We start from the raw sequence: 21,909 nt of genomic DNA, 5'->3' as shown, positions 1-21,909 counted from the left end.
CCCTTTCATTTTGACCATAGTATGTTATGTTAGAGAATTTGAACCACACAAAATAGTTTTATTATGGGTTTAATAAACAGATAAAAACAGTCAAATAATCAAATAAAATCAGATTTTATTTATTTGAGAATGTTTTTTCCGGAGCAAACTCATATATGACATTTTAACTCCATTATTTATATTTTATAAAACAACAAATTCAAGTTAATCTGTTCTAATTTTTAATTCAACTGAATTATTGTTATCATGATCACTATATTTAAATAAAAATTATCTGACTTTTTCACATCATAATTTACAGATTCTGCTTCTATACATTTTCTATATGGACCATTATATCTACCCAGTCAACTTCCCTGGGTCAAATTGTGGATACCCAAATGTTTTTGAGAATATTTTTCTCTCATGTTAGTTTTTAGTCAATGATACGTTGTACCATGTTCAATTTTAATCATCAGTTTTCTTTTTTTGCATTATCTTCACAGTAATATGGATCATGGACATCGAAGTATCCTCAGGGTTAAAAATGTTGGAATCCAAGCATTCTACCTTTTTTATTTGTATGGTTTCAATTATGACTCAGCATTTTAGAAAAATGTTAGCTCTATAATCTTCCACCCTCACCCCTTTAAATAAGAACATACTTTTTTAGACACACAAGGGTCAGGCAGATACAACTACACAGTGGTTGACATCATTTTTGGGAGGGAACTGAAAACTGGTTTTATACTCAAACATCCCGTTGGGAAACTGTCAAATCAAAAAAACTGTGACATTTGTTAAAAATTCAGAAGAAACACTTTAACACTATTGCAGTAGATGTTATGGCCACTGTAATACGGTTCACAAATTGATCATAACTCTGAACACAGACAACTCAGGATTTATAATCAATAAGCAAATAAATCAGTGGATAAAAAATTACTGAAATAAATTTGATAAAATACCAAAGGAGGAGGAATTTTTTTTGTAACAGAATTCTGGCTACAGGCAGGCTAAGGACTTAAATATCAGGGAAGGGGAATGAGGATTTCAGTAGATGTAAAAAATATGTGGATTTTTACTAAGCGATCTTAGCAGGATTTCTGAAAATAAGCTTCTCAGACCAGGAGCAGGGCAACAAGCCAAGGCTGATTAAGTCAAGAAGAGAGTTAAGTTAAGCTTAACTAACCTTTGGTCATAAAAAGAGTGCTTGTCAGAACCAAGACTTTTTCCCATCTGATCTGAAAATAAATAAACACCAAAAGAGGCTTTGCTTGGAAAATAAGTGCCACTTCACCCGAGACAAACTCCATTTTCTCCTTGTTATCTTTGAATTTAGTGCAGAAAAAGAGCACTGGTTATTGCCATAGTTTTTATTTTTCTTTCTTTCTTAAAAACAGAGATTCAGTTTTATTCAAACAGCAACTTACCATACACAAAGGTTATAGTTCCTGACCCCTGTTGAAGCTAATAATGACTAGAAAACATTCAAGACAATTGGGTGTAACCAGAAGTATTGACGGGACTTTGGGGAGACTCTTCAGATGGAGCTGACACAGCTGTGTGAGCCACTTTGACCTTGCATCTTTCCTCCTTCTTGCTCTTTGAAATGCACATGGTTGCTGGTGCAGGCTGACGGTCCTACAGCCATCTTGGCCCATGAGACAGCCTACAGGATAAAAACCATCTACTGAAATATTGCAGCAGAGAAGGGTGCCAAGATGGCTGACTAGAAGTAATATGGTGTGTGGCTCTCATGGAAAGGAAATAAAGGAGGAGAGTAAATACAACACCTTCAGCTGAAACACCCAGGTATTTGCACTGGGAATAATGAAGGAAACAACTCAACCCATGCAGAATGCAGAAGAGCAGGGCATGGCAACTGCCCACCCAGAAGTGACACAGAGCAAAGGGAACCTAACCTGTCCAGGGAAGTGGTGGGTAAATGTGTGACCCTATGAAACCACACTTCTCCAATGGACCTTTTTATCCCTCAGGTCAGGAGATCTTCTCATGAACCCATTTCACCAGGGCCTTTGGTCTGACACACAGAGCTGCATGGTCTTGCCAGAGAAACTGCTCAGACAAATAGAATCTCAGAAGCTTTACACACTCCGGCTCCAGGATCTCCAGCAAAGGTGACTGCAACTCAGACAAAACAGGAGGTGAGACCACCATAAAAATCCCAGAAAGGAGGCTTAAACCACAGGGATGAGCAACATCAGTCTGTGGGCCCCACATCCATGATGCCTCACAGGATAAGAACCCACTGGCTTGGAATTCCAGCCAGCCCCCAGTAACAGTGTTGTACCTACCTGGGATGAGACAAAGTTCTGGAGACAGAGGCAGACTGCCATACTTGCTGTTTGGATGACTCAGCCTTTCCAGCCTGTGGGTTTAGGAGAGTCCAAGCAAAATTGATGGCAGATGAAGGGAAGCCCTGGCACAGCACAGTGCTCTACCAAAATGTGGCCAGACTGCTTCTTTAAGTGGGACCCTGACACATTTTTTATCTCAGTGTGGGGCCTCCTACTGGCACCTCCAGCCAGCCCCTTCCATATTCTCTGGCAGACAGAGTTTTGATTTCTCCCTGGATGCAGTGTCCAGTGGGAGAAGTGGGCCACCACATTTGCTGTTTGGACAACTCAGCCATTCCAGCCTGTGGGCTTAGGAGAGCCCAAACCATCCAGGGGCAGAAGCAATCCCCCAGCACAGCACAGTGGCTCTACCATGATGTGATCAGACTGCTTCTTTAGGTAGGACCCTGATATGCCCCTCATCTTTGAGTAGGACTTCCCAACCAGGGCCTCCAGCCACTTCCACTGATGTTCTCTGGCCAACAGAAGTTTGAAAACTTTCTGGGACAGAGTTCCTAGAGATAGCGGTGGGCCATCAACTTTGCTGTTTCAGCAACTTAGCTTTTTCAGCCTCCAGGCTTTAGAGAGCCCAACCTGATGAGGGGCAGAAGCGGTACCCCAGCACAGCATGGCTGCTTTATGAAAGTGGGGCTAGACTGCTTCTTTAGGTGGGTCCCCAATCCTGTTCCCTCTGGCTGGGTGAGACCTCCCAAATGGGGTCTCCAGTCACCTCCTACAGTGCGTTCAAGCCAGCAACAGGTCTGCACCTCCCCTGAGATAGACCTCCCAGAGAAAGGGGTGGGCTGATTTGTTGTTTCACAGCCTTCACTAATGATACCTTCAGATACTGAAAAATCCTAGATGACTACAGACTGGGGCAGATGCCCAAAGAACTGCAACAGCCCTACACAACATGGCCAAACAGTTGAAAGGAAAACAAACAAAAATCCCATTCAAAGGTCAGCAACCTCAAAGATTAAAGGTAGATAAGCACACAACAATGAGAAAGGATCAGCACAAGAATACTAAAAAATCAAAAAGCTACAGTGCCCTCACTCCTCCAAATGACATTACTTCTCCAACAAGGGTTTAGAATAGGGCTGAGGCCGAGATGGCTGGAATAACAGAAGTAGACCCCAGAATGTGGATAAAAATGAACTTCACTGAGCTAAAGGAGCATGTTCTAACTCAATGCAAGAAAGCTCAAAATTACAATATAACACTGCAAGAGCTGACAAACAAATTAGCCTGGATAGAGACGAATCTAAGCAACCCGACAGAGCTGAAAAACACAATACGAGAATTTCATAATGCAATCACAAATATTAATATCAGAATAGACCAAGTACACTGAAGAATCTCAGCTCTTGAAGACTGTCTTTCTGAAATAAGACAGGCAGACAAGAATAGAAAAAAAAGAATCAAAAGGAATGAACAAAACCTGTGAGCAATACGGGATTATCTAAAGAGACCAAATTTATAACTGTTTGGTGTACCTGAAAGAGCTGGGAAGAATAGAATCAATTTTTAAAAAATATTTCAGGATATCATCCATGAGAACATCCCCAACCTTGCTATACAGGTCAACATTAAAATTCAGAAAATGCAGAGAACCCCAGTAGGCTACTGCATGAAAAGATCATGCTCAAAACATATAATTATCAGATTCCCCAAAGTTAAAACGAAAAAAAATATTAAGGGCAGCAAGACAGAAAGGCCAGGTGACCTACAAAGTGAAGCCCATCAGACTAACAGCAGACCTCTCACTGAAAACTCTACAAGCTAAAAAAGATTGAGGGCCAATATTTAACATTCTTTTTTTAAAAAACATTTTATTACTATTATACTTTTAGGGTACACGTGCACAATGTGCAGTTTTGTTTGTTACATATGTATACATGTGCCATGTTGGTGTGCTGCACCCATTAACTCGTCATTTAGCGTTGGGTATATCTCCTAATGCTATCCCTCCCCCCCTCCCCCCACCCCACAACAGGCCCCGGTGTGTGATGTTCCCCTTCCTGTGTCCATGTTTTCTCATTGTTCAATTCCCACATATGAGTGAGAACATGCGGTGTTTGGTTTTTTGTCCTTGCAATAGTTTGCTGAGAATGATGGTTTCCAGTTTCATCCATGTCCCTACAAAGGACATGAACTCATCATTTTTTTATGGCTGCATAGTATTCCATGGTGTATATGTGCCACATTTTCTTAATCCAGTCTATCACTGTTGGACATTTAGGTTGGTTCCAAGTCTTTGCTATTGTGAATAGTGCCGCTATAAACATACGTGTGCATGTGTCTTTATAGCAGCATGATTTATAATCCTTTGGGTATATACCCAGTAATGGGATGGCTGGGTCAAATGATATTTCTAGTTCTAGATCCCTGAGGAATCGCCACATTGACTTCCACAATGGTTGAACTAGTTTACAGTCCGACCAACAGTGTAAAAGTGTTCCTATTTCTCCACATCCTCTCCAGCACCTGTTGTTTCCTGACTTTTTAATGATTGCCATTCTAACTGGTGTGAGATGGTATCTCATTGTGGTTTTGATTTGCATTTCTCTGATAGCCAGTGATGATAAGCATTTTTTCATGTGTGTTTTGGCTGCATAAAAATCTTCTTTTGAGAAGTGTCTGTTCATATCCTTCGCCCACTTTTTGATGGGGTTTTTGTTTTTTTCTTGTAAATTTGTTGGAGTTCATTGTAGATTCTAGATATTAGCCCTTTGTCAGATGAGGAGGTTACAAAAATTTTCTCCCATTCTGTAGGTTGCCTGTTCACTCTCATGGTAGTTTCTTTTGCTGTGCAGAAGCTCTTTAGTTTAATTAGATCCTATTTGTCGATTTTGGCTTTTGTTGCCATTGCTTTTGGTGTTTTAGTCATGAAGTCCTTGCCCATGCCTATGTCCTGAATGGTATTGCCTAGGTTTTCTTCTATGGTTTTTATGATTTTAGGTCTAACATTTAAGTCTTTAATCCATCTTGAATTAATTTTTGTATAAGGTGGAAGGAAGGGATCCAGTTTCAGCTTTCTACATATGGCTAGCCAGTTTTCCCAGCACCATTTATTAAATAGGGAATCCTTTCCCCATTTCTTGTTTTTGTCAGGTTTGTCAAAGATCAGATAGTTGTAGATATGTGGCATTATTTCTGAGGGCTCTGTTCTGTTCCATTGGTCTATATCTCTGTTTTGGTACCAGTACCATGCTGTTTTGGTTACTGTAGCCTTGTAGTGTAGTTTGAAGTCAGGTAGTGTGATACCTCCAGCTTTGTTCTTTTGGCTTAGGATTGACTTGGTGATGAGGGCTCTTTTTTGGTTCCAAATGAACTTTAAGGTAGTTTTTTCCAATTCTGTGAAGAAAGTCATTGGTAGCTTGATGGGGATGACATTGAATCTATAAATTACCTTGGGCAGTATGGCCATTCTCATGATATTGATTCTTCCTACCCATGAGTATGGAATGTTCTTCCATTTGTTTGTATCCTCTTTTATTTCCTTGAGCAGTGGTTTGTAGTTCTCCTTGAAGAGGTCCTTCACATCCCTTGTAAGTTGGATTCCTAGGTATTTTATTCTCTTTGAAGCAATTGTGAATGGGAGTTCACTTATGATTTGGCTCTCTGTTTGTCTGTTATTGGTGTATAAGAATGCTTGTGATTTTTGTACATTGATTTTGTATCCTGAGACTTTGCTGAAGTTGCTTATCAGCTTGAGGAGACTTTGGGCTTGATTTTGATTGAGGAGATTTGGGCTTATCAGCTTGAGGAGATGATGGGGTTTTCTAGATATACAATCATGTCATCTGCAAAACTTCCCCTTTTCCTAATTGATTTTAACCCAGAATTTTGTATCTGGCTAAACTAAGCCTAAGCTAGGGAGAAATAACATTCCTTTTAGACAAGCAAATGCTGAGGTAATTCATTGCCCCCAGACCTGCCTTTCAAGAGATCTTGAAAGAAGCACTAATTTGGAAAGAAAAAATTATTTCCAGCCACTGCAAAAGCACCCTGAAGTACACAGACCACTGACACTATGTCAACCACTTAAACAAGTCTACAAAATAAACAGCTAGCATCAAGATGACAGGATCAAATCTACAAATAAAGTGAATAAAGAGCCAAGACTCATTGGTATGCTGTCTTCAAAACACTCCTCTGAAATGCAATGACACATATAGGTTAAAAATAAAGGGATGGAGGAAATTTTACCAATCAAATTGAAAACAGAAACAAGAAGGGGTTGCAACCCTAGTTGGCAACAAAACATACTTTAAACAAACACAGATTAAAATGAAACAAAACAAAAACAAAGAGAGGCATTACATAATGGCAAAGGGTTCAATTCAATAAGAAGAACTAACTATCCTAAATATATATGCACCCAACCCAAGAGTACCCAGATTTATATAACAAGCTCATAGAGACCTTCAAAGAGACTTAAACCGCCACACAATAATAGTGGGAGACTTTAACACCCCACTGACAATATTAGACAGTTCATTGAGATAGAAAATTCACAAAGATATTCAGGACCTGAACTTGGCTCTAGATCAAATAAATGTGATAGATATTTACAGAACTGTTTACCCCAAAATAGCAGAATATACATTCTTCTCATCACCACATGGCACTTTCTCTAAAATTGGTCACATAGTCAGAAGTAAAACACTCCTCAGCAAATAGAAAGAACTAAAATAATAAAAAACAGTGTCTCAGACCACAGCACAATCAAATTAGAACTTAAGATGAAGAAATTTACTGAAAACCATAAAATTACATGGAAATTGAATAACCTGATCCTGAATGACTTTTGGATAAATAATGAAATTAAGGCCAATATCAAGAAGTTCTTTGAAACCAATGCGAAAAAGGACAAAACATACCAGAATCTCTGGGACACAGCTAAAGGAGGGTTAAGAGGAAAATTTATAGCACTAACTGCCCACATTAAAAAGCTAGAAAGATCTCAAGTTAACAACTTAACATCACAACTAAAATAATTACAGAAACAAGAGCAAAGAAACCAGAGAGCTAGCAGAAGACAAGAAATAGCCAAGAAAAAAACCAGACCTGAACTAAAGGAAATAGAGACATGAGAAACCATTCAAAAGATCAATAAATTCAGGAGATTTTAAAAAAAATCGTATAGATAGACCACTAGATAGATGATAAGAAAGAAAAAATCAAAAATTCAAATAAACACAATCAGAAATAATAAGTTACCACTGACTCCACAGAAATAAAAATAACCATTAGAGAATATTGTAAACAACTCTATGCACATAAGCTAAAAAACTTAGTAGAAATGGATAAATTTCTGAACACATACATCCTCCCAAGACAAACCAGGAAGAAATTGAATCCCTCAAAAGACAAATAACATGCTCTGAAATTGAGGCAGCAATAAATAGCATGCCAACCATAAAAAGCACAGGACCAGAAAGATTAACAGCTGAATGCTCCCAGATATACAAAGAAGAACTGGTACAATTTCTACTAAAACTGTTTCAAAAAATTGAAACAAAAGGTATTCTCCCTAACTCTTTCTATGAGACCAGCATTATACTGGTACCAAAACATGGCAGACACAAGAAGAAACTTCAGGCCAATATTCTTGATGAACATTGATGCAAAAATTCTCAACAAAATACTGGTAATCCAAATCCAGCAGCATCAAAAATCTTATCCACCACAATCAAGTAGGCTGTATTTGTGGGATGCAAGGTTGTTTCAACCTACACAAATCAATATGCGATTCATCACATAAACAGAACTAAAGACAAAAACCACATGATTATCTCAATAGATGCAGAAAAAGCTTTCAATAAAATTCAACATCCATTCATGTTTAAAACTCTCAATAAATGAGATATTGAGAAAACATACCTCAAAATAGTAAAAGCCATATATGCCAAACCCACAACCAACATCATACTGAAAGAGCAAAGGCTGAAAGCATTTCCCTTTAAAACCAGCACAGGTCAAGGATGCCCTCTCTCACCACTCCTATTTAAGATAGTATTGGAAGTTACTGGCCAGAGCAATCAGGCAAGAGAAACAAATAAAAGGCATTCAAATCAAAACAGAGGAAGTTAAACTATACTTGATGGCAGATGACATGATCTTATATCTAGAAAACTCCATTGTCTCACCCCCAAAGCTTCTTAAGCTGATAGACATCTTTAGCATAGTCTCAAGATACAAAATCAATGTGCAAAAATCATTAGCATTCTTTTTTTTTGAAAAGGAGTCTCGCTCTGTTGCCCAAGCTGGAGTGCAGTGGCACGATCTCGGCTCACCGCAAGCTCCACCTCCCGGGTCCACACCATTCTTCTGCCTCAGCCTCCCAACTAGCTGGGACTACAGGTGCCCACCACCATGCCCGGCTAATTTTTTGTAATTTTAGTAGAGACGGGGTTTCACCATGTTAGCCAGGATGGTCTCAATCTCCTGACTTCGTGATCCGCCCGCCTCGGCCTCCCAAAGAAAAATCACTAGCATTCTTATACACCAACAATGGTCAATCCAAGAGGAAAATCATGAATGAACTCCAATTCACAATTGCCACAAAAAGAACAAAATACCTAGGAATGCATCTAACAAGGGAAGTGAAAAGTCTGTACAAGGAGAACTGTGAACTACTGCTCAAAGAAATCAGGGATGACATAAACAAATAGAAAAACATTTCATGCTTATGGATAGGAAAAATTAATATTGTTAAAATAGCCATGCTCCCCAAAGAAACTTACAGATTTAATACTATTCCCATTAAACTACCACTGACATTTTTCACAAAGCTAGAAAAATTTATTTTAAAATTTATATGAAACCAAAAAAGAGCCTTAATAGTCAAGACAATCCTAAGCAAAAAAGAACAAAGCTGGAGACATCATGCTACCCAACTTCAAACTATGCTACGGGGCTACAGTAACCAAAACAGTATGGTGCTGGTACAAGAACAGACATGTAGACCAATGAAACAGAATAGAGAACCCAGAAATAAGACTGCGCACCTACAACTATCTGACCTTTGACAAACCTGACAAAAACAACCAATGGAAAAAGGGCTCCCTATTCAGTAAATGATGCTGGAATAACTGGCTAGCCATATGCAGAAAATTGAAACTGAACCCCTTCTTCCATCATTCTCAGGAAACTAACACAAGGACAGAAAACCAAACATGGCATGTTCTCACTCATAAGTGTGAGTTGAACAATAAGAACACATGGACACTGGGAGGGAAACAACACACACTGGGGCTAGTCAGACAGTGGGGGGTGAGGGGAGGGAGAGCATTAGGACAAATAGCTAATGCATGTGGTGCTTGAAGCCTGGATGACGAGTTGATAGGTGCAGCAAACCACCATGGCACATGTATACCTTTGTAACAAACCTATATGTTTTGCACTTGTATCCCGGAACTTAAACTAAAATTAAAAAAAAAAAGAAAGAAAGAAACTGAACTCCTTCCTAACACCATATACAAAAATTAACTCAAGATAGTTTAACAAGTTAAATGTAAAACCCAAAATTATAAAAACTTTGGAAGACAACCTAGGAAATACCATTCAGGACACAGGCACAGGCAAATATTTTATGATGAAGATGCCGAAAGCAATTGGAGCAAAGGAAACATTGACAAATGGGATCTAATTAAACTAAAGAGGTTCTGCACAGCAAAATAAACTGTCAACAGCATAAACAGACAACGTATGGAATGGGAGAAAAATTTTGCAAACTATGCATCTGACAAAGATCTAATTTCTAGCATCTATATGGAACTTAAATTTACAAGAAAAAACAAACAACCTTATTAAAACGTGGGCAAAGCACATGAAGAGACACTTCTCAAAAGAAGACATATATGCAGCCAACAAGCATATGAAAAAAAGTTCAACATCACTGATCATCAGAGAAATGCAAATCCAAAAAACAATGAGATACCATTTTATATCAATAAAATGGCTATTATTAAAAGGTCAAAAAATAGCAGATGCTGGCAAAGTTGTGGAGAAAAGGAACATTTTTACCCTGTTGGTTGGAGTGTAAATGAGTTCAGCCATTGTGGAAGACTGTGTTGTGATTCTTCAAAGACCTAAAGACAAAAATACCATTTGACTCAGCAATCTTAGTACTGAGTATATACCCAAAGGAATATAAGTCATTCTGTTATGAAGACATATGCATGCACACATTTATTGCTGCCCTATTCACAATAGCAAAGACATTGAATCAACCCACATGTTCATCAATAATAGACTGGATGAAGGAAATGTATTACACATACACCATGGAGTACTATGCAGCCATAAAAAGGAACAGGATCATGTCCTTTGTAGGGACATGGATGGATGGAGCTGGAGACCATTTTCCTGAGTAAACTAACACAGGAACAGAAAGCCAGGTACCACATGTTCTCACTTATAAGTGGGAGCTAGATGATGAGAACACCCAGACACAGAGAAGGGAACAACACACACTGGGGGCTATCAGGAGTTGGAGGGTGAGAGGAGGGAGAGAAGCAGAAAAAAATAACTAGTGGAGAGTAGGCTTAATGACTGGGTGATAAAATAATCTGTACAACCAACCTTCATGACACATGTTTACATATGTAACAAAACCTGCACATCCTGCACATGTACCCCTAAACTTAAAAGTTAAAAAAAAAGAAAACAATTAGCAAAAAGATAGATTATTTTTGACTGCCTTGATGCACAGATCAGAGTCAACATGCAATTCCCAGCTCTAAGATTCTTATTTATGAGAAAGAAAGCATTTTCTCTCTGGTCTGCACTACTATTATATTGGGTTTTCTTCTATATGTGGGCAAATATAATCCTAACCAAAGTGCTAGCTTTGCCATGGAATCCTTGTATAATCTTGGATAATACATGTCTCCTTCCTAAGACATTTTCCTATCTGCATAGTGGTGGAAGGCTTTGAAGGGGTAGCCTGCCCCTCCGCACCTGTAGGTGTTTCTCGTCAGGTGGAATGAGAGACTGAGAAAAGAAATAAGAGACAAAGACAAAGTATAGAGAAAGAAAAGTGGGCCCAGGGGACTGGCGCTCAGCATAAGGAGGACCTGCACCAGCACTGGTCTCTGAGCTCCCTCAGTATTTATTGATTATTATCTCTACCATCTCAGAGAGGGGGATGTGGCAGGATAATAGGGTAATAGTGGGGAGAGGGTCAGCAGGAAAACATGTGAACAAAGATCTCTGTGTTTAAGGAAAGGTGCTGTGCTTTGATGTGCATGTACACAAACATCTTGATGCATTAAAGAGCAGTATTGCTGCTAGCATGTCTCACCTCCAGCCCTAAGGCTGGTTTTCTCCTATCTCAGGAAATAGAACATACAATCAGGTTTTACACCAAGACATTCCATTGCCCAGGGACGAGCAGGAGATAGATGCCTTCCTCTTATCTCAACTGCAAAGAGGTCTTCCTCTTTTACTAATCCTCCTCAGCACAGACCCTTTACAGGCATCAGGCTGGGGGATGGTCAGGTCTTTCCCTTCCCATGAGGCCATATCTAATGCTATCGCATGGGGAGAAATCTTGGACAATACCTGGCTTTCCTAGGCAGAGGTCCCTGCGGCCTTCCGCAGTGTATTGTGTCCCTGGGTACTTAAATTAGAGAATGGTGATGACTTTTAACAAGCATACTGCCTTCAAGCACTTTTTTTTTTTTATTACTATACTTTTAAGTTTTAGGGTACATGTGCACAACATGCAGGTTTGTTACATATGTATACATGTGCCATGTTGGTGTGCTGCACCCATTAACTCGTCATTTAGCATTAGGTGTATCTCCTAATGCTATACCTCCCCCCTCCCCCCACCCCACAACAGTCCCCGGTGAGTGATATTCCCCTTCCTGTGTCCATGTGTTCTCATTGTTCAATTCCCACCTATGAGTGAGAACATGCGGTGTTTGGTTTTTTGTCCTTGCGATAGTTTGCTGAGAATGATGGTTTCCAGTTTCATCCATGTCCCTATAAAGGACATGAACTCATCAAGCACTTTTTTAACAAAGCACATCCTGCATAGCCCTAAATCCATTAAACCTTGAGTCAACACAGCACCTGTCTCTGCAAGCACAGGGTTGGGTCTAGAGTTACAGATTAACAGCATCTCAAGGCAGAAGAATTTCTCTTAGTACAGAACAACATGGAGTCTCTTATGTCTATTTCTTTCTACATAGACACAGTAACAGTCTGATCTCTCTTTCTTTTCCCCACGGGCTGCAGTGGGGAAGATTTAATTCTGAAGTTCTAGTGCTTTCACATGGCCCACACCCATAGTCCCTTGTACAGTTAATACCATCTCAGATTCTCTTCGTGGGACTACTCCACCATGAAGGGTCCATCAGTCTATGTGTTCAGTGAGGATGTCACCACCTTCCAGATGCAGAGGACAGGGGAAAAATTGGTATGCTCCATGGGAAGCTGTGGGGGATGGAGGTGGGGCTCACATGCACCCATTGTCTGTGGGCCTTTAAAGATCCTGCGTGCACGACCCTTCTTGGATAGAAGGTCCAGCTGGCCATTGCAGAACCCATCTACTTCTGCTTGAGTAAGGAAGATCTGGGCACACCCTGATTACAGCCCTGCTACATCCATCCTAGTTGGCAGGCAGCTTGGACCATGTGCATGCTGAGTTGTGGTTAAGCACTTTGACATCTAACACCTCACTGGATAATTGGAAAACTGGGATCTGGAGAGAAGCAGAGACCCAGAGAACATAAAGTGGGCAGAGTCCAGAGAATAAAAGAGCATTCTGACATCCTAGGCCAGGGCTCAACTCTCTCATGGGGTTTGCTTTGGGAATAAATCCCTGAAATCCTGGGGATTCCTGCCAATTTTCTCATCATATGATGCAATCTCATGTCTGCACCATTAGACGCGTACAGGTTTGGGCATAAACACACATGTGCGCACGCACGTGTGCACTTGTGCGCGCACACACACAAAAAAACACACACAGACTTCTCAGGTTAAAGATCAGAAGATGAGTTAACACTGATGGAGTGACAAGAAGAAAGGAAAGAGAGGATCGGGGCAGCTTTGCCCTAAGGTAGGGGCACCCCATCTCCTGGTAACATGCCCAAGACCCATAACACGGGGATGGGAAAAGATAACAGTCCGATGGCTTGGGAACCTCAAGGTTCCCATGGATTTGCATGGGCTGTGGCCATCCCCAGGACAGCCTTCAGAGGACAAAAACTTGTTTTCTGCATTCATTGCTGTGCATAGTTAAAATTAGGAAGAATCCCCCTACACCCAGTATGGAGAGGAATACAGTAGTGAAAACCTCATTTTTTTCCTCTATAAACTGACATAATTGACCTGGGTGGCCCCTAAATTTCAAAGGCTTAAAGAAGTGAGTTGACCTTGGAAATTGCTCTGTATCCTCTGAAGGTCTTTCAGAGCACAAAGTGGCCTGGGGGTTTGTGGGATTGAGCACTCAGGCTACTGTAGAATGTGGCAGAGCATCAGACCACTGCTCTGAGGCCCAAGGACAAGACCATCCCTGTCAGAGCTTTGGTTGGTTTGTTTGTTTGTTTTTTTAAGTGGAGCTAAAGTCATTTTCCAGGCTGGGATGAGGAGGCCTTGGGAGTTAACTGGATACCTCAGAACAGTGGAGGCAAACAGGAAGCACAGGAGGCCTCTGAGGCCCCCCACATTGTCCTGGAGCCTGTAGGGCTCCCTCATTCTTTCTCTTGTTTCATAATCTATTTTTCTTTGTTTGTTAAATAGTTTTATTCAGCTAAAATTTACATAACATAGAGTTCAATGTATTAACCGATTTAAAGTGTAAAATTCAGTGTTTTTCAGTCTATTTCCAATGCTACACAACTGTCACCACTATCAAATTCCAGAATAGTTTTATCACCCTTTCACAAAAGAACTCCATCTCCATCAAGCAGTCATTTCTTATTCTCCCACCCAATTTCCCTGGTAACGACTAATCCACTTTCTATCTTTAGTTGTCTATTCTAGTCATTTTATAGAAATATAATGTGAAATTTTTTCTTTGTTTTTTCTCATTTAGCATATGTTTTCATTATTTACCCATGTTGTAACACATATCATAGGACTGTATTTATTTTTATGGCTAATATTCCATTGTATAGATAATACCATATTTTCTTTATTTGGTTATTCACCCACAGATATTTGGGTCATACCTACTTTTTGGCTATTTATAACAATGCTCCTATAAACATAATACAAAGTTTTTGGGTAGGTATATGCTTTTATTTCTGTTGGGTATATACTCAGGAGTAGAATTGCTGAGCTATATGGTAACTCTATCTTAACCTGTGGAGGACCTGCCAAAATATTTTCCAAAATGGCTGTATTATTTTACCATGCCATCAGCACTGTATGAGGGTTCTAATTTCTCCACATTCTCATCCACATTTATTTCTTTTCTTGAATATACCTATCCTAGTGTGTGTAAACTGACATTTAATTGTGGTTTTGATTTGCATTTTTCTAATGAAAAGAGATGCTAAGCATCTATGTGCTCATTGGTCATTTATATTTTATTCTTATATACTGATGCATTGTTATCATTAATAATTGAAATGTTCACTAGTAGAGTATTTTTCTAAGTTATGATAATAATGTGATTATCATTAATTATTATTATTATCTATTTATACTCAATGGAGTTTCACTGTTGTTGCCCAGGCTCAAGTGCAATGAAGCAATTTCGGCTCAATGCAACCTCTGCCTCCCAGATTCAAGCATTTCTCCTGCCTCAGCCTCTCAAATAGCTTGGATTAGAGGTGTGCACCACCATGCCCGTCTAATTTTGTATTTGTAGTAGAGATGGGATTTCACCATGTTGGCCAGACTGGCCTTTAACTCCTGACCTCAGGTGATCCACCTGCCTCGGCCTCCCAAAGTGCTGGGATTATAGTCATGAGCCACTGTGCCCAGCTTTAAGTTATTTATAAATGTTACAAAGGTATACAATAATTTACTCAATAAATGCTGTTGTTTTATTTTATTTAATTTTATTATATTAAATTATATAAGCTGATTGTCTTCTTGGAATGCTCTGTATTTCTGAAATAAAATCTTCTCAGTTATTATATATGTACATATTGTATATACATATATATATATACTCATGTAATTTTACATCCAAATGTATCTTATATTGGCTTAGTTTTGAAGTTTTGGAATAATGACTGTGTTAGTCGCAAAATTTTTCTATGACTTTTATTTCTTTCTTTCTTATAAAATATATTTTAAAGAGAGATTTGAAATTAAGTAATAATGCAGGATAGAAAACCAACATACAAAAATTAGTAGCATTTCTATATCCCAATAGAAATCATTCTGAAAAAAAATTTTCTTTACAATACTTACAAATAAGTAGGAATAAACAACTAAAGAAGGGAAAGATTTCTATAATGAATCTGTAAAATATAAATTAAAGAAATTAAAGAAGATGAAACAAAATGAAAAGGTATTTTATATTGCATGAAATAAAATAATCAATATTGTTAAAATGTTCATACTGCCAAATCAATTTACAGATTTAATGCAATCCCATCAAAATACCAATGACATTCTTCACAGAAGTAGAAACAAAATTCTAATATTTACATAAAACCACTTAAAAGAATATTCAAAGGCATCTTAAGCAAAAGCAAAACCAAACAAAACTGGAACCACCACACTACTTGGCTTCAAAATAGTCTGTAAAAATATACTAACCAAAACAGCATGGTACTGACATTAAAACAGACATGTAGACCAATAGAACAGAATAGTGAATCCAGAAGAAAATTTATACATTTGTAGTGAACTCATTTTTGACAAAGACACCAATAACATACACTGGATAAATGACGGTCTTTTCTGTAAATGGTGCTAGGAAAACTGAATATCCATATGTAGAAGAATAAGACTAGACCCCTATCTCTCACTCCATACAACCATCAAATAAAAATGGATTAAATACTTAAATCAAATACCTGAAACTATAAAATTACCACAAAAAAACCTTAGAAAAACACGGCAGGTTATTGATCTGAGCAAAGATTTTTAAATAATGTTTCAAAAGCACAGGGAATGAGAGTAAAAATGTACAAATGAGATCACATCATACAAAAAACTTCTGCACAGCAAAGGAAACAATCGATAAAATGAAGAGACAATTCCTAAAATGAGAGAAAATAAGGCTGGGCATGGTGGCTTATGCCTGTAATCCCAGCACTATGCGAGGCCGAGGCAGGTGAATCACCTGAGGTCAGGAGTTTAAGACCAGCCTGGCCAGCGTGGAGAAACCCTGTTTCTACTAAAAATACCAAAATTAGCTGGGCGCAGTGACACGCGCCTGTAATCCCAGCTACTCGGGAGGCTGAGGCAGGAGAATCGCTTGAACCTGGGAGGCAGAGGTTGCAGTGAGCTGAGATCGTGCCACTGCACACTAGGCTGGGTGACGAGAGAGACTCTGTCTCAAAAAGAAAAAAGAGATAAGAGAGAAAATATTTGCAAGCTACACATCCGACAAGCGATTGATAAGCAGAATACAAAAGAAACAAAAAACTCAATAGAAAATAATTAAATAATCCAGTTTTAAAATGGGCAAAAATCTGAATAGACACTTCTCAAAAATATAAGGGGCATAAACAAAGAACCTAAAAGTTAGAGAAAAATTATACAGAAAAACTGAAAATTTTAGAAAAAATAGTCCCAGACTAGTCACATTAAAATATAATTAGCAATGAAAAAAAGAAAATTCTACAACTTTAAAGTAGAAAAAATATAGATTAGAAACAAAAATGGGGGTAAAGTATGACTTTGTTTTTACTTCTTGATTGATTATTACTTAGGTATTATCATTTCATTAAAATCCTCATATTTCTGGGCCTACTTAATTCTATGCTATTTTATTTTTTAATTTTTTAAATTTAATGTATTTAATTTTTGTGGGTACACAGTAGGTGTATATATTTATGGGGGTAAATGAGATGTTTTGATACAGGCATGAAATACATAATACTCCCATCATAGAGAATGGGATACACCCTCCCCAACTTAAGCATTTATTATTTGTGTTACAGTCTAATTATTCTCTTTTAGTTTAAAATGTGCAATTGGCTGGGCATGTGGTGAAAACCCATCTCTACTAAAAATACAAAAAATTAGCTGGGTATGGTGGCAGGTGCCTGTAATCCCAGCCACTCAGGAGGCTGAGGCAGGAGAATTGCTTGAACCTGGGAGGCAAAGGTTGCAGTGAGACAACATGGCACCATTGCACTCCAGCCTGGGTGACAAGAGCAAGACTCCACCTCAATAAAATAAAACAAAACATATGAAATAAAATATAAAATAAAATAAAATAAAATAAAATGTACAATTAATTATTGACTATAGTCATCTTGTGCTACCAAATAGTAGGTTATATTTATTCTATTTATTGTACCCATTAACAGTCCCCACCTTTCCCCCAGCCCCTACTATCTTTCTTAACCTCTGAAAGAGGTTAAGAAAACTAACCTTCTTCTCTCCACGTCCATGGGTTCAATCGTTTTGATTTTAAGATCCCACAGGTAAGTGAGAACATGCAAAGTTTGTCTTTCTGTGTCTGACTTATTTCACTTAACATACCCTCCACTTTTATCCACCTTGTTGCAAAAGACAAAATCTCATTTTTATGGCTGAATACTACTCCATTGTATATATGTGCTACATTTTTTTTAATCCATTCATCTCTTGGTAGACAGTTTGCTTTCAAATCATAGCTATTGTAAACAGTGAAGCAACAAGTTGATTTTCTTTCTTTTGGGTATATACCCAGTACTGGGATTGCTGGGTTGCATCGTAGCTATGGTAGCTCACTTTTAGTTTTTTAAGAAACCTTCAAAATGTTTTTTTTATAGTGGTTGTACTAACTTACATTACCACCAACAGTGCACAAAAGTTCCCTTTTCTCCACATCCTCGTCAGCATTTGTTAATGTCTGTCTTTTGGATATAAGACATTTCAACTGGGGTGAGATAATATCTCACTGTAGTTCTGATTTGCATTTCTCTGAGGTTCAACTTTTATATGCCTGTTTGCCATTTGTATGCTTTCTTTAGAGAAACGCCTCTTCAAATCTTTTGCCAATATTTTGATTATTAGATGTTTTTCTATAAACTTGTTTGAGCTCTTTCTATATTCTGACTATTAACTTGTCAGTTGAGTGGTTTGCAAGTATTTTCTCCCATTCTGTGGGTTGTCTCTTCTCTTTGTGGATTGTTTCCTTAGCTGTGCAGAAGCTTTTCATCTTGATCTGATTCCATTTGTCTATTTTTGCTTTGGTTGCCTATGCTTGTGGGGTATTACTCAAGAAATTTTTGCCCATACCAATGTCCTGAAAATTTTTTGCAACTTTTTCATATATAGTAGTTTTATATAATTTGAGGTCTTATATTCACATATTTAATTAATTTTGATTTGTTTTTGTATATGGTGGGAGATAGGAATCTAGTTTTATTCTTTTGCATATGGATATCCAGTTTCCCCAGCACCATTTATTGAAGGGACTGTCTTTGCCCCACTGTATGTTCTTGATATCTTTGTCAAAAATGAGTTTTCTGTAAATGTGTGGATTTGTTGCTGGGTTCTCTATCCTTTTTCATTGGTCTATGTGTTTGTTTTTATGCTAGTACCATGCTGTTTTCCTCATTCTGGTGATATGACATATCACATTTATTGATTTGTGTATATTAAACTATGTTTGCATCCCAGGGATACACCCCACTTGGTCATGATGAATAATCTTTTTAATGTATTGTTGAATTCTGTTTGCTAGTATTTTGTTGAGATTTTTGCATCAGTATTTATCAGAGATATTGGCCTGCAGTTTCCTTTTTTTGATGTATCTTTGTCTGGTTTTGATATCAGGGTAAAACTGGCCTCATAGAATGAGTTTGAAAGTATTCCCTCCTCCTTATTTTTCAGAATAGTTTGAATAGGAATTGGTATTACTTCTTGAAATGTTTGGTAAAATTCAGTTATGAAGCCATCAGGTCTTGGGCTGTCCTTTCCTGGAAGAGTTTTTTATTAAAGCTTCAATCTCATTAATTGTTATTGGTCTGTTTGGGTTTTGGATTTCTTTACTGTTTAATCTTGGTAGGTTGTATGTCTCTAAGAGTTTGTCTATTTTTTTTTTTTTTAGACTTTGCAATGTATTGGCATATAGTTGCTTATAGTAGCCACAAACCAATCTTTGAATTTGTGTGTTATCTGTTGTAATATCTCCTTTTTTAACTCGTTTTTCTATTTGAATTTTAAAAAATTTTTTAGTCTGCTGAAGGTTTGCCAATTTTTAACTTTTCAAAAAGGCCAAATATTTTCATTAATCTTTTGTAGTTTTTGTTTTATTTTTTTCTGCTCTAATCCTATAATCCTATGATTTTTTTCTTCTACTATGAGTTGTTTTTTTTTTTTTTTTTTTTTTTTTTTTTTTTTGGCAGAGTCTAGCTCTGTTGCTCTTATTACTGCCATAACAAATTTTAATTCCAGCCTATCTCTCATCTACATGACCACAAACCCCTACACTATGGCCTGAGAGAAAACTGCTCACTAATAACCTAAAAACTGTTTATCCCTTTCAATGTCAGTGAGCTGAAAATAAAAACCAAAAACCTGTTGATCCCAATACACTATCCTATACAACATATACTATTGCTTTTAACAAAAATTACAAGCCAACACATCCCCTTTTATCTTTATGTGAGATCTTTAGTTGTGTTAAAACCAAATTAAGGTCCCAGCGTGGAGTTCAGGAGGCTCCGATCCCAGGAGACGCCGGGCACTCCGCCTCCTGCCGGTCATGCCATGCCTGCGTCCCGGAAGGCCCGGCTGATGCTCCCGCTCCAGGGCAGGCGATCCCGGCAGGCAGCCTGGCTGGCGGCATCAAAATCTACATCACAGGGCCGGGCGCGGTGGTTCATGCCTATAATCTCAGCACTTTGGGTGGCCGAGACGGGCGGATCATCTGAGTCAGGCGTTCGAGACCAGCCTGACCAACATGGGGCAACGCCGTCTCTACTAAAAATACAAAAAAATTAGCCGGGAGTGGTGGCACATGCCTGTAATCCCAGCTACTCGGGAGGCTGAGGCAGGAGAATCGCTTGAATCCAGGTTGTAGTGAGCCAAGATCGCGCCACTGCACTCCAGCCTGGGGGACAAGAGCAAAATTCTGTCCAAAAAAAAAAAAAAAAAAAGAAGAAAGAAAGAGGAAGGAAGGAAGGAAAAGAAAAAAAAAATCTGCATCCCATTCCCCACCGAGTTCGTGAAGATGCAGCTGCAGCTGGACTAGCACTCGCATCCACCGGATACCGGGCATGGGGCCTGCAGGCACACAGTCGCAGCCAAGGCATCCTGGGCCTGGGCCGCAGCCTCAGCTCCCTGCTCTGCGGCTTCATCCACAAGGCGGCGTGAGGCGTTCCTCAGCAACCAGATGCGGGATGCCCAGGGACTGGTGAACAGAAAGGCGGGCAGCGGTGCGGCCAGTGAGCTAGCGTGGCCGAGGCCGTGGTGGTCCTATGTCCCATGGAGACCATCAAGGTGAAGTTAATCCATGGTCAGACCTCTCCAAATCCAAGTACAGGGGATTCTTCCACAGGGTTAGGAGATTGTGCGGGAACACCGGGACTTACGGGGACCCCCCAGGCCCCGTGCTAAAGCAGGGCTGGAACCAGGCAACTCGTTTCTTTGTCCTGACATCCCTGCGCAGCTGGTACCGAGGGGACAACCCCAACAAACTCATGAACCCGCTGGTCGCTGGGGTCTTCGGAGCCATTGTGGGAGCGGCCAGTGTCTTCGGAAATGCTCCTCTGCACGAGATCGAGCCCCAGATGCGGGACCTGGAGGCGCACAAATGCAGAACACATGGGACTGCGGCTGCAAATCCTGAGGGAAGGGCACAAGACCTTCTACAAGGGCACTATTGCCCGCCTGGGCCGGGTCTGCCTGCATGTGGCCATAGTGTTTATCATCTATGATGAGGTGAGGAAGATGCTCAACAAAGTGTGGAAGACAGAGTAAGCTCGGAGGGGCCGCGAGGGGACCACCTCAGCACCTCCAGAGCACCCCGCCACCCTTGTCTCACATGATTCCAGTGCAGAAATGCCAAAAGGCCCCTTCCCATATCCCTCGAGCTCTGTGGCCTGGTCTGTGCATTGTGGCCATCACGTCCATCTGTCCCATTGTGTCATGTCTTCCCTGTGGTCTGTATGTGACACCGTGTCTACACTCTGGTCCCACCATGGCTGGATGTCAACTGGCCTGTGAATCTGTGTCCACTTGTCCATGTGCTTACTGTGAGCCCTGGGCCTGTGTTTCATGCTCTGTGTCATGGGACACTGTGCTCTGCCTCCCAGGGTGCCCGTGTGGCCTGGGATCTTGGCCCTGTAGCCCTTGCCTAGTTCCAGTCCAGTGCCTTCCACCCTGCCTTGGCCTACCACAGCTGCCTCTGGGCCTCATCCTGGTTTCACTGCATTCCAGGGGTTGCAGCCCAAATCCCCAACCCCACTCCACCCCCAGGTTC

The 21,909-nt window shown here is 39.6% G+C and overlaps 1 pseudogene; it reads left to right on the top strand.

Moving 5' to 3' along the window:
- The first annotated feature begins 20,195 nt into the window (after positions 1-20,195).
- LOC129021048 (tricarboxylate transport protein, mitochondrial-like) lies at positions 20,196-21,407 on the top strand (annotated as a pseudogene).
- Positions 21,408-21,909: the final 502 nt, after the last annotated feature.

The sequence above is a fragment of the Pongo pygmaeus genome, chromosome 20, assembly GCF_028885625.2.
Source record: "Pongo pygmaeus isolate AG05252 chromosome 20, NHGRI_mPonPyg2-v2.0_pri, whole genome shotgun sequence".
Classification (NCBI taxonomy): domain Eukaryota; kingdom Metazoa; phylum Chordata; class Mammalia; order Primates; family Hominidae; genus Pongo; species Pongo pygmaeus.
Note: the sequence above shows the minus strand (reverse complement) of the source record. Positions and strands in the feature narration are given on the sequence as shown.